The 11,793-nt window shown below is 43.2% G+C and overlaps 1 protein-coding gene across 2 annotated transcripts in view; it reads right to left on the bottom strand.

Moving 5' to 3' along the window:
* The window catches only part of tmem45b (transmembrane protein 45B), a 23,946-nt gene extending 13,020 nt beyond the window's left edge, over window positions 1-10,926 (bottom strand). The window contains exons 1-2 of one of the 2 annotated variants that reach the window (XM_061962427.2): window positions 3,686-3,750; window positions 3,518-3,608 (exon numbers count right to left, since the gene is read on the bottom strand). The gene's annotated coding sequence lies outside the window, so the exon portion shown is untranslated. Of the gene's footprint in view, window positions 1-3,517; window positions 3,609-3,685; window positions 3,751-10,665 lie in introns of those variants that run through there. The other variant, XM_061962426.2, reaches the window with a different exon arrangement.
* Window positions 10,927-11,793: the final 867 nt, after the last annotated feature.

Genomic DNA, 11,793 nt, shown 5'->3' with positions numbered 1-11,793 from the left:
GGTGGTGTTTTATGATTCCTTGTGCAAGCCTGTTCATGGGTGAGGTTTTGGTTCGAACAAATGCAAATGAATAACTGCGGTTTTGATGTTTGGTGTTTTAACTGACATTAACAAGGTTTCCATATATTTGATCTGATTTTGAATTGTGGGTTGTGTATAATCATGGATCCTGGATATGGCAAACATAATGCATGATCATGCGTTAATGGAGGAGTCAAATGTAACGCATTCAATTGGTGACACAATTAAAAGGTCATATGGAACCCTCACAGGCTGTATTGTCAGAAATGACTGAAAAGCAGACAGCCTGCAGAGATGGAAAAACAGGTGGACGCAGATCAAACATCTGATGTTGAAAAACAATCCCAGGATGTTAAAAAACGCACAGTAAAAATGACACCAAAGGCGAGAAGATCCAAATTAAACAAGGCAAGCAACATGCAGAAACATATCATGGAGATGATGGAAAATGGAGCGGACACAATGGAACTGCAATCTGATTTCACCAAATATCTCAATGTTACAAAAGGAAACTGCAAGTGCACACAAATCCCTCCTACCAATTCTACCTACAGAGGACCAAATCAAACACGACATATGGTACAAAGCCAAATTAATCAATGTACATGAATATATTGAGCATGTTAACACCTGGACAAAAACACCAACCCTGGAAAATACAGAGGATCTGGAAAAAGAATTCAATCCAAATGACAGCATTTCTAATGTTATAAGTCACAAATTACATGGGAGTCACACACGGTCTGGTTCTAGTAGATCAAGCACCTCCTCAGCTCGCAGACAGGCAGAGGCCAAAAGGGCTGCCCTCGCTGCAGCTCTAAAAGAAAAACATGCATTGGAAGCGGAGGAGGAAAAGATAAAAAAAGAAATTGGAAAAGGAGAGGGAAAGAATCAGAAAGAAAAAGGCAATGAAGGAACTGCTGATGCGAAATTAGCAGTTTTAAAAGCCCCCAGCCTTCATGCTTCCTCACATACAGCATCTGATGGCATGAACTCCTACTTAAAGAGAACCAAGGAACCACCAGTCACTCTCAATCCCCAGGCTAAAGACTATCAACCCCCAACACAGCAGCAGTCAAGTCAAGCTTCACCACCACCTCCACCAGTCTATACACCATCCATCTGAGCAACAACAAATAACAGCATGGCAACTACAATATAGGACACCATCTCCCATTCAACCACTCACATTTTGGCAAGAACAACAGTCCATGCTTTCACACCCTAAACCCATTCAGGTACAACAGCAACCACCACCTTCTTTACCAAAACAGAAGCAGGTCTCTTGGAATACAGTGCAGGACCATAGCCCTACAACCCACATGGACCCCCCTGTACAGCAATCAAGGCAAACTAACATTTCCCCTCCAACCAATGGCAACCCTACTGTACGTGATTTATTGCACAGGCAATATGAGATTGCAACATTGCAAATGTCGTTGCAAACCTCTCATCTACTCCCACCAAGGGAGATTCCCTATTTTGATGGTGATCATTACTGTACAGAACTTTTGTCAGAGCATTTGTGCAATGTATTGAGAAAAACACAAGCAACAAAGGAGACTGTTTGTACTATCTGGAAATGTACACTAGGGGTCAACCTAAAGAACTGATGCGTAGCTGTCAACACATGCCCCCAGATAGAGGCTATGAGATGGCAAAGTATTTGTTGGAAAAACACTTTGGTGACCAGTACCAGATAACAGCAGCTTACATGGAGAAAGTGTTTATCTGGCCTTTGGTGAAATCTGAAGATGTACGAGCACTTTTCCTTTCGAGAATGTTGCACTGCCATGGAAAACGTGCAGTATATGCAGGAACTTAATATGCCAGCTAACATGAAAACTGTTATCTCCAAGCTGCCGTACAGGCTGCGAGAAAGCTGAAGAGTCTCTGCATGCAACATATTGAAAAACCACCATCGCAGACCTCAGTTCTCAGACATTGTTGCATTCATTGAGCGACAGATGAAAATTGTCTCTGACCCAGTCTTTGGAGACATCCAGAATGCACCACAGAGTACAGGAAGTAAACCTGTAAAAGGAATGAAATCACAAGGTAAACCCAAATTCAAAAGGTGACAGTTTTGCCACGACCATTACCATCGAAACCCCTGAAGCGGAAGATCAAACCAGATTTAAACCCGCTCCAAAGCAAAGTGCATCTGCTCGTACCACAAACGCCTGTGTTTGCTGCTCTAAAAATCATGCTCTTGACTAGTGTCCTCAGATGGAGGAGAAGACCCACAGGGAGAAGATATCTTTCATAAGACAGAAAGGAATCTGTTTTGGGTGTCTTCATATAGGACATCTTAGCAGGCATTGTGACAAGCGCTTGACCTGCAAGGTATGCAAGCAAAACCATCCAAGTCTGCTTTATATTGGTCAGAAGGAAAGAGCAAGCAACAACATAAATGCAAACCAAAATAAGGCAAGGAAACTATCTGTGAGTAATGCACAAGTATCTCTGCAAACATGTGGACGAACGGGGGCTGGTAACGGAAATGGAATTCTGTCAATTCTGCCTGTACAGATAAAGTCCAGCAAAGGACACACAGAGCTATGCATTCCTGGATCTGGGCAGCACAGATACATTTTGTTCTGAAAGCTTGATGACAAAGCCCAACTTGAATGGAAGAAAAAGAGCTCCGGTGTGTAGGGACCAGCTTATGTAACAAAATTTTGTTCTTATCTGTGCTGTAAAGTTCAAATTTGAATGACAATAAAAAGGAAGTTTAAGTCTAAGTCTAACCATGGGCCCAAAAACATCAGTTTCCAGTTACATGCTGACGGACTTAAGAGATTTCAAGCCTCACCAGGCAACAGTTCTACGACGTTCCCAAGGTCTACACCCAATAACGGATGCCCGTAACGACAAGCAACCTCATCAATGAAGAGGAGTTGGCTAAATGGCCATACTTGGATGGTGTCACTCTTCCTCTTATTCAAGCCGATGTAGAGCTATTGATTGGGACCAATGAGTCTAAACTGCTTGAACCCTGGGAGGTGGTCAACAGTCGTGTAAATGGACCGTATGCCGTTAAGACCCTATTGGGGTGGGTCATTAATGGCCTTCCTGACTACAGTGAGAAGAGGAGTAAGATTGGCTGCTCCGCTACTACTGTCAACAGGATCTCCATAACAAAGCTGGAGGAGCTGCTGCACAATCAATATGACCATGATTTTAACGAGAGGTCATCAGAAGATGACCTCTGAAATGTCTAGAGATGACATGAAGTTCATGAAGGTCATGACTAATTTGTGCAAGCTTCAAGATGGACACTACACTTTGGAACTGCCCTTTAAAAGGAAGGATGATGTGTCTTTGCCCAACAATCAGTGCGTTGCTAAGCAACGCATACTTGATCTGAAAATGAGGTTTGGGAAAGATGAAAGATTTCAAACATCTGATGTCACAATGGCGGTACATTAATACCACTCAAAATCCTGCAGACAAAGCCTCAAGAGGAGTTAAAGTGGACGAGTTACTGACTCACAAAGGATGGATAGAAGGCCCTGAGTTTTTGAAGAAACAAGAGGAAGAGTGGCCAGCTGATATCTTGGAGTATGGGATTGCAGCAGAGGACCCTGAGGTAAAAAAGGAGCTCAGCACCAATGTAGTTATTGTAGATACTCCAAGTGCTACTCACCAACTGATCACTTACTTCTCTGACTGGAAACGGTTGAAGAGGTCAGTTGCCTGGATCCTGAAAATAAGAAGGACTCTACTGGACATGAGTCAAAAGAGAAAACTACTAAGTGATGACAAAATGGATCAGGAAATGATGCGTATTAAAGCTGCACTGGGAAACCAAACTCTAACACCAGACGATCTTTCAAGAGCTGAGACAGCCATCATCCACTTCACTCAAGAGCAAAGATTCTCACAGGAACTTGCTTTATTAAAATCTGGGAAGAGTAACGTGAAGAAAGACAGTTCTATTTACAAGCTGGACCCCATTCTGGAAAATGGTTTGCTTAGAGTAGGAGGGATATTGAGTAAAGCAGCAATGTCAGAGGATTCTAAACATCCCATTATCCTCGCAAAAGATCTCCATATCTCCGCTCTGATACTAAAACACATCCACGAACAACTGGGCCATGGTGGGAGAAACAATGTACTTTCCAGGCTGAGAAGGAAATATTGGATCACAAGTGCTAATGCAGCCACAAGAAAAATCATTTCAAACTGTGTCTTCTGTAAACGCCATAGAGGGAAATTGGGCGAACAGAAGATGTCAGACCTACCTGTAGAGCGGTTCGCTGCCGACCTACCTCCATTTACCAACGTCGGAGTTGATTATTTCGGCCCGGTTGAGGTCAAGAGAGGTTGTTCACTGAAAAAGCGATATGGGGTCATCTTTACCTGCATGGCATGTAGAGCAGTCCATTTAGAAGTCGCCTATTCATTGGACACAGATTCCTGTATAAATGCTCTACGCATTTGTAGAAGAGAACCAGTCTCTCATTTAAGGTCTGATAATGGAACCAATTTATTGGTGCTGAAAGGGAGTTGAGAGAAGAAAGCGCTGCTCTAAATCACAGCAAAGTACAGTCTGTATTTCTGGAGGAAGGAACACAGTAGAGCTTCAACCCACCAACAGCCACTCACCATGAAGGTGCATGGGAGCGCTTGATCGAAATGATCCGACGAAAATTGACATCAGTTCTACGACAGTAAACCTTGAATGACGAAGGATTTCAAACGGTGCTCAGTGAAGTCGAAGCCATCCTGAATGACCGCCCCATAACAAGGTTGTCTGGGGATCCCAATGATCTGGATGACCTCACTCCCAATCACATTCTGACCATGAAAGGAACACCAATTTTACCACCTGGATTATTCGACAAATCAGACCTCTATCTCAAACGAAGATGGAGACAAGTTCAATACATCTCGGACCTATTCTGGAAACGCTGGTTAAGAGAGTACTTACCTTTGCTACAGGAGCGGCAGAGTTGGAGCAAACAGAGAAGAAGTCTCGTCCCAAATGACATTGTACTGATCAGAGACAATCAATCAATCAACTTTATTTATAAAGCACATTTAAATTTTACCACAGGGGTAGCCAAAGTGCTGTACAATGGGCAGGTTAAAAGATAATACGAGTACCAAGCAAACACAACACAACACAAACAGAACACGATAAAAAATAAATAAATAAAATAGAATAAATAAAAACATAAAAACAGGTTCACAGCATGTGTATTATGGGGCGCCATTGCAGGATGGATATCACTCAGTGTTAAAAGCCATGGAATAAAAGTATGTTTTTAAGAGAGATTTAAAAACAGGAAGAGAGGAGGCTTGTCTAATACTCAGAGGTAGGTCATTCCAGAGCTTGGGAGCAGCAACGGCGAAAGCTCTGTCACCTCTAAGCTTCAGCCTTGTGTCAGGGACCGTCAACAGCAGCTGATCAGCTGATCTTAAGGATCGGGTGAGGCAGTAAGGCTGAAGGAGGTCGGAGAGATAGGTTGGCGCGAGGTTGTTTAGACATTTAAAAACAAATAAGAGGAGTTTAAAATTGATTCGATAACGCACAGGGAGCCAGTGAAGGGACGCTAAAATAGGGGTGATGTGCTCACGTCTGCGGGTCTGTGTTAGCAGACGAGCAGCAGAGTTCTGCACGAGCTGCAGGCGGGCGAGGGAGGCCTGGCTAATGCCTACATACAGGGCATTGCAGTAGTCAAGACGAGTCGAGAAAAAGGCGTGGATTAATTTCTCAAGATCATGTCCTGATAGAAGCGGTTTCACTTTCGCTATTTGGCGTAATTGATAAAAGCTTTTTTGAACGATGCTGCTGATTTGTTTTTCGAATTTAAAATCTGAGTCGAACTTTACCCCCAGGTTTGTGACACAGTCGCTGAGATACGGGGTCAGAGTGCCGAGGTCAACGTTGGGGGAGGGAGAGCGACTTGGACCGAACAACATAACTTCTGTTTTGTCTTCATTTAGGCTCAGGAAGTTAGCTGAAAGCCAGACTTTGATGTCGTGCAGGCAGTCAATAAGACGTTGAACCGTGTTATTTTGTGCCATGGGAAAATAAATCTGGCAATCATCGGCATAAAAATGAAATGCAATACTGTACTTCCTAAAAATAGAACCAAGGGGGAGAAGGTAAAGCGCAAATAAGATTGGGGCAAGGATTGAGCCCTGGGGGACCCCATGTGGTAAAGGAGCTGTGGAAGACATAAAACTGTCTACTTTTACACAAAAACTCCTGTCGGTTAGGTACGACCGGAACCAGTTGAGGGCGGCGCCCTTAATGCCCACACAGTTCTCAAGACGAGTGATTAAGGTGGCGTGGTCGACGGTGTCGAACACAGCAGACAGATCTAAAAGCACCAGGACAACATAATTACCAGAATCAGCTGACAGGAGGATATCGTTAAAAACTTTTAGAAGCGCTGACTCTGTGCTGTGGAGGGCACGTGGCTCCTGGTTACTTGGAAGAGTCATGGAGACTGTGGAGGGGGCGTGGTTGGCGCGTCTCCTGCGGGAAGGGCGTGTGCAGGAGCCGGTTACGAAGCAGCTGACAGGTGAGTGGATTTCCCAGTTGAAACGGGTTATCTAATCACCTGTCTCCTTTATTAGCAGCGTCCGAGGCCATGAGTCGGGAGAGCGGAGAGGGAGCACGCTTGAGCGAGAGACGGGGGAGAAAAGACAAACAGAAACCTGAAATAAAAGACTGTAGAGCCTGAAAAGTGTGCCGGGTCATCCATCCCAACGAACCACAAAGAACCCTGACATCCACACCGTCACAGAGACTTATCCGGATAAAAAAAGGATTGGTGCGTTCTGTTAAAGTCAAAACCAAAACAAGCACACTGGTCAGACCAGTTACAAAGCTGTGCTTGCTGCAACAAGCTGAAGTATAAAAAAAAACAAAAAACCTCAAAGATGATTATTTGTTTATGTTTATGGCTCCATTGTTATTATTATTTTGAATTGTTCATGGCATCCTGCCCTTCTCAATTGGGGGCCGGAGTGTTGGAGCCAAATTTCCTTATTTGTTTATATTGTTTTATTTTGTTTTCTCCATCCATCCTCTAATTGATTGCTGGCCTCAGTTCATGCTGAATTTCCTTTTCAGCAGATTGCTCCGCCCACTTCCTCTTGAGAACCAGGAAGTGTTGACAGGGATGGGACCGTTGCTATGATGCGGTTGCCATGGTAACATCATTTAATTGGGTTCAGGTGGGAGCACTTTGGAGGCCGATTGCATGAAGGACACACACAGTTTTCGACCGTGCCGTGCGGGCCGTGTGTGGTCAGGTCTCGCTGCTGTGACAATGTTCCATTCAAGATCAGCATACATTATGTTCTATAGCCTACATTTGATTTAATTTTGATAGCTTAAAATAAACGGATTGTCAGATCCAAACACAAAACCACAGTATTGGACATTCAATCATTTGCACGCATCAAACTAGTCAACACAGTCGCCCTCAGTATCAACCCAAAGGTAAAGGCTGTACAATATATATATATATATATATATATATATATATATATATATATATATATATATATATATATATATATACACACAGTATACACAAAAATTACACACATTAAAAAAAATATATATATTTTTTTCTTTTAGTGTGTGTGTGTGTAATTATTGTAAGTGGATAATAAAGGTATATTACTTCCGTGACGGCCTCCTTTAGGTAATGTAATCAATCAGAAATATCAAGCAGCTAAAATGCGCCAAAAATTGATAAGTGAGGAGAGTGTATTGCATTTTCCCCATCATGCTTTGTAAATGATAAATAAATTATAAATGGGTTGTACTTGTATAGCGCTTTTCTACCTTGAAGGTACTCAAAGCGCTTTGACACTACTTCCACATTTACCCATTCACACACACATTCACACACTGATGGAGGGAGCTGCCATGCAAGGCGTTAACCAGCACCCATCAGGAGCAAGGGTGAAGTGTCTTGCTCAGGACACAACGGACATGACGAGGTTGGTACTAGGTGGGGATTGAACCAGGGACCCTCGGGTCGCGCACGGCCACTCTTCCACTGCGCCACGCCGTCCCCTTTGTAGGGGATTTAAATTGGATTAATTTAGAGTTTTGTACTGTGCTAAGACCTGTGTGTTAGTTTATTTGCACCATGGATGGATTGGATCATATATAAAAATACTGTGGTGTTTACAGTTCAAAGTGCAATTTGTTGTCATAAACCTGAATTACTTACAATGTCCGCATCACGCCACTAAAGTCTGAGGTCTCACTTTTGTCATTTTCTGAAACGTGGCAGTCCTGATATTAGCTGTCAGCTTGTTAGCTCAAGGTTGGAAATATTAAAAACTTTTGTAAGTTTTATTCCAAAAACTTTGCTCATGTGGATGTAGGTGTGTGTGTGTGTGTGTGTGTGTATGCATGTACTGTATGTATGTATATATACATATACAGGGGCGCTGAAAAGGGGGGTAAAGGAGACGGATTCTAGGGGCCCATGATGGAGGGGGGCCCAGAGAGGCCCCTAATGATGATGAAATTATAATACAGAAAAAATAATGACACTGTGTTGGGGGCCCTGTAAAGATTCTTTTCATGGGGCCCAAAATTCCTAGCGGCGCCCCTGTATATATATACATATATATTAGAAATGTCCGATTTTATCGGCCGATAAATGCTTTAAAATGTAATATCGGAAATTATCGGTATCGTTTTTTTTTTTTTTTTTAAATTAAATCAACATAAAAAACACAAGATACACTTACAATTAGTGCACCAACCCAAAAAACCTCCCTCCCCTACACTCATTCACACTCATTCACACAAAAGGGTTGTTTCTTTCTGTTATTAATATTCTGGTTCCTACATTATATATCAATATATATCAATACAGTCTGCAAGGGATACAGTCCGTAAGCACACATGATTGTGCGTGCTGCTGGTCCACTAATAGTACTAACCTTTAACAGTTAATTTGACTCATTTGCATTAATTACTAGTTTCTATGTAACTGTTTTTATATTGTTTTACTTTCTTTTTTATTCAAGAATTTTTTTTAAATTCCATCCATCCATCCATTTTCTACTGCTTAATCCCTTCGGGGTCGCGGGGGGGCGCTGGAGCCTATTTTATCTTATTTTTTTAAAGTACCTTATCTTCACCATACCTGGTTGTCCAAATTAGGCATAATAATGTGTTAATTCCACGACTGTATATATATATATAAGAGTTGGACAATATCGGAATATCGGATATCGGCAAAATGCCATTATCGGACATCCCTAATATATACATATATATATATATATATATATATATATATATATATATATATATATATATATATATATATCCATCCATCCATCCATCTTCTTCCGCTTATCCGAGGTCGGGTCGCGGGGGCAGCAGCCTAAGCAGGGAAGCCCAGACTTCCCTCTCCCCAGCCACTTCGTCCAGCTCCTCCCGGGGGATCCCGAGGCGTTCCCAGGCCAGCCGGGAGACATAGTCTTCCCAACGTGTCCTGGGTCTTCCTCGTGGCCTCCTACCGGTCGGACATGCCCTAAACACCTCCTTAGGGAGGCGCTCGGGTGGCATCCTGACCAGATGCCCGAACCACCTCATCTGGCTCCTCTCGATGTGGAGGAGCAGCGGCTTTACTTTAAGCTCCCCCCGGATGACAGAGCTTCTCACCCTATCTCTAAGGGAGAGCCCCGCCACCCGGCGGAGGAAACTCATTTCGGCCGCTTGTACCCGTGATCTTGTCCTTTCGGTCATAACCCAAAGCTCATGACCATAGGTGAGGATGGGAACGTAGATCGACCGGTAAATTGAGAGCTTTGCCTTCCGGCTCAGCTCCTTCTTCACCACAACGGATCGATACAGCGTCCGCATTACTGAAGACGCCGCACCGATCCGCCTGTCGATCTCACGATCCACTCTTCCCTCACTCGTGAACAAGACTCCGAGGTACTTGAACTCCTCCACTTGGGGTAAGATCTCCTCCCCAACCCGGAGATGGCACTCCACCCTTTTCCGGGCGAGAACCATGGACTCGGACTTGGAGGTGCTGATTCTCATCCCAGTCGCTTCACACTCAGCTGCGAACCGATCCAGTGAGAGCTGAAGATCCTGGCCAGATGAAGCCATCAGGACCACATCATCTGCAAAAAGCAGAGACCTAATCCTGCAGCCACCAAACCGGATCCCCTCAACGCCTTGACTGCGCCTAGAAATTCTGTCCATAAAAGTTATGAACAGAATCGGTGACAAAGGGCAGCCTTGGCGGAGTCCAACCCTCACCGGAAACGTGTCCGACTTACTGCCGGCAATGCGAACCAAGCTCTGACACTGATCATACAGGGAGCGGACCGCCACAATCAGACAGTCCGAAACCCCATACTCTCTGAGCATATATATATATAAATTGTATTATTGTTAAGATTGGAATAACGCCCCAAACATTTAGCGGAATTTAACAAATCATTTGAATCCAAATCAGGTCCAGTTTAAGACACAACCAAAAAGGAAGTCTTCTTGTTGTCGCCAGCTGCATTGAGTGTGTTTGAGAACACACTTGATTGTTTTAATTACACGTCAGGCCAGTTTGTTTCGCCTAACCTTGCAAAACACACTAATGTGATATTTAGCACACTGAAAAACAAGCCATTTACCTTAATTTCCGCCTCCAGTTCCCGATGAAAGTTGTAGAATTTCTGCAAATGTCCGTATGTTGCCACCTGTTACACGGCGCGTGGGTGTGTGTACGTGCGCGTGGTTTCATGGCGTGGCCCCACCCAAGATTTGCTTAGATAATTCGGTTTCACTCTTGTCGGTTGGGTTCCCAACCTTTAAGTGTGGAAAGTCACACCAGTAAAGTTGCTCACGTCAACTTTAATATCAAATCTCGCTTATTTCCTGCGCAGTGTGTCTCTTTCTAAACATTCCCCCCTGCAACATGTGTAAACATGCTAGAGTATTAACGTATTGTAACAAATTCTACCAGCACTGTTCCTCCTGAGAGACATTCTCCAGGGAGAACTTTGACCCATTTATCACAAACCTATTAAAAAAAGACTATGCTTATTTTTTTACTATACAAACTTAATCATTGCCTTTATCTAAATAATAACTTATATACCACTAATATATTTGTAGGGGAATGCTCGAAAGTGCTAGTGCAACAAAATACTAAATTAATTTAAAGCATAATTTAATCAAGGTAATAATAGATAGGCTCTAGCACCCCCCGCCACCTCGAAAGGGACAAGCAGTAGAAAATGGATGGAAGGATGGAAAATTTTGAAAGTTGTGAGCAGTATAGAACCCAATCTCGTTGGACACTAGGCGAAAAAATAGAAAATTGCCGTAAATTGCTTGCGTGTGTTGTGGAAAATACAGGAATACAAGTACGCCCCCTAGAGGATGTAAGCAAGTAGATGATATACACCAATGCAGCGCTATCATAGTCCATCCTTCAATTTTCTACCGCTTGTCCCCCTCCTATATATAACTGAATGTTTTTTTTAATTTTTATCAGGTGTATGGACGTAGAAGAATAAAATATTTTTTCTTTTAAAATCTATGATTGATTTAAATTGATTTGTAAATGAATTGAGAAAGGTCAGTCGTAGTAAGGGCTTCACGGTGGCAGAGGGGTTAGTGCATCTGCCTCACAATACGAAGGTCCTGAGTAGTCTTGGGTTCAATCCCGGGCTCGGGATCTTTCTGTGTGGAGTTTGCATGTTCTCCCCGTGACTGCGTGGGTTCCCTCCGGGTACTCCGGCTTCCTCCCACTTCCA

The sequence above is a fragment of the Nerophis lumbriciformis genome, linkage group LG09, assembly GCF_033978685.3.
Source record: "Nerophis lumbriciformis linkage group LG09, RoL_Nlum_v2.1, whole genome shotgun sequence".
Classification (NCBI taxonomy): domain Eukaryota; kingdom Metazoa; phylum Chordata; class Actinopteri; order Syngnathiformes; family Syngnathidae; genus Nerophis; species Nerophis lumbriciformis.
This window is presented reverse-complemented; position numbering and strand designations above follow the sequence as displayed.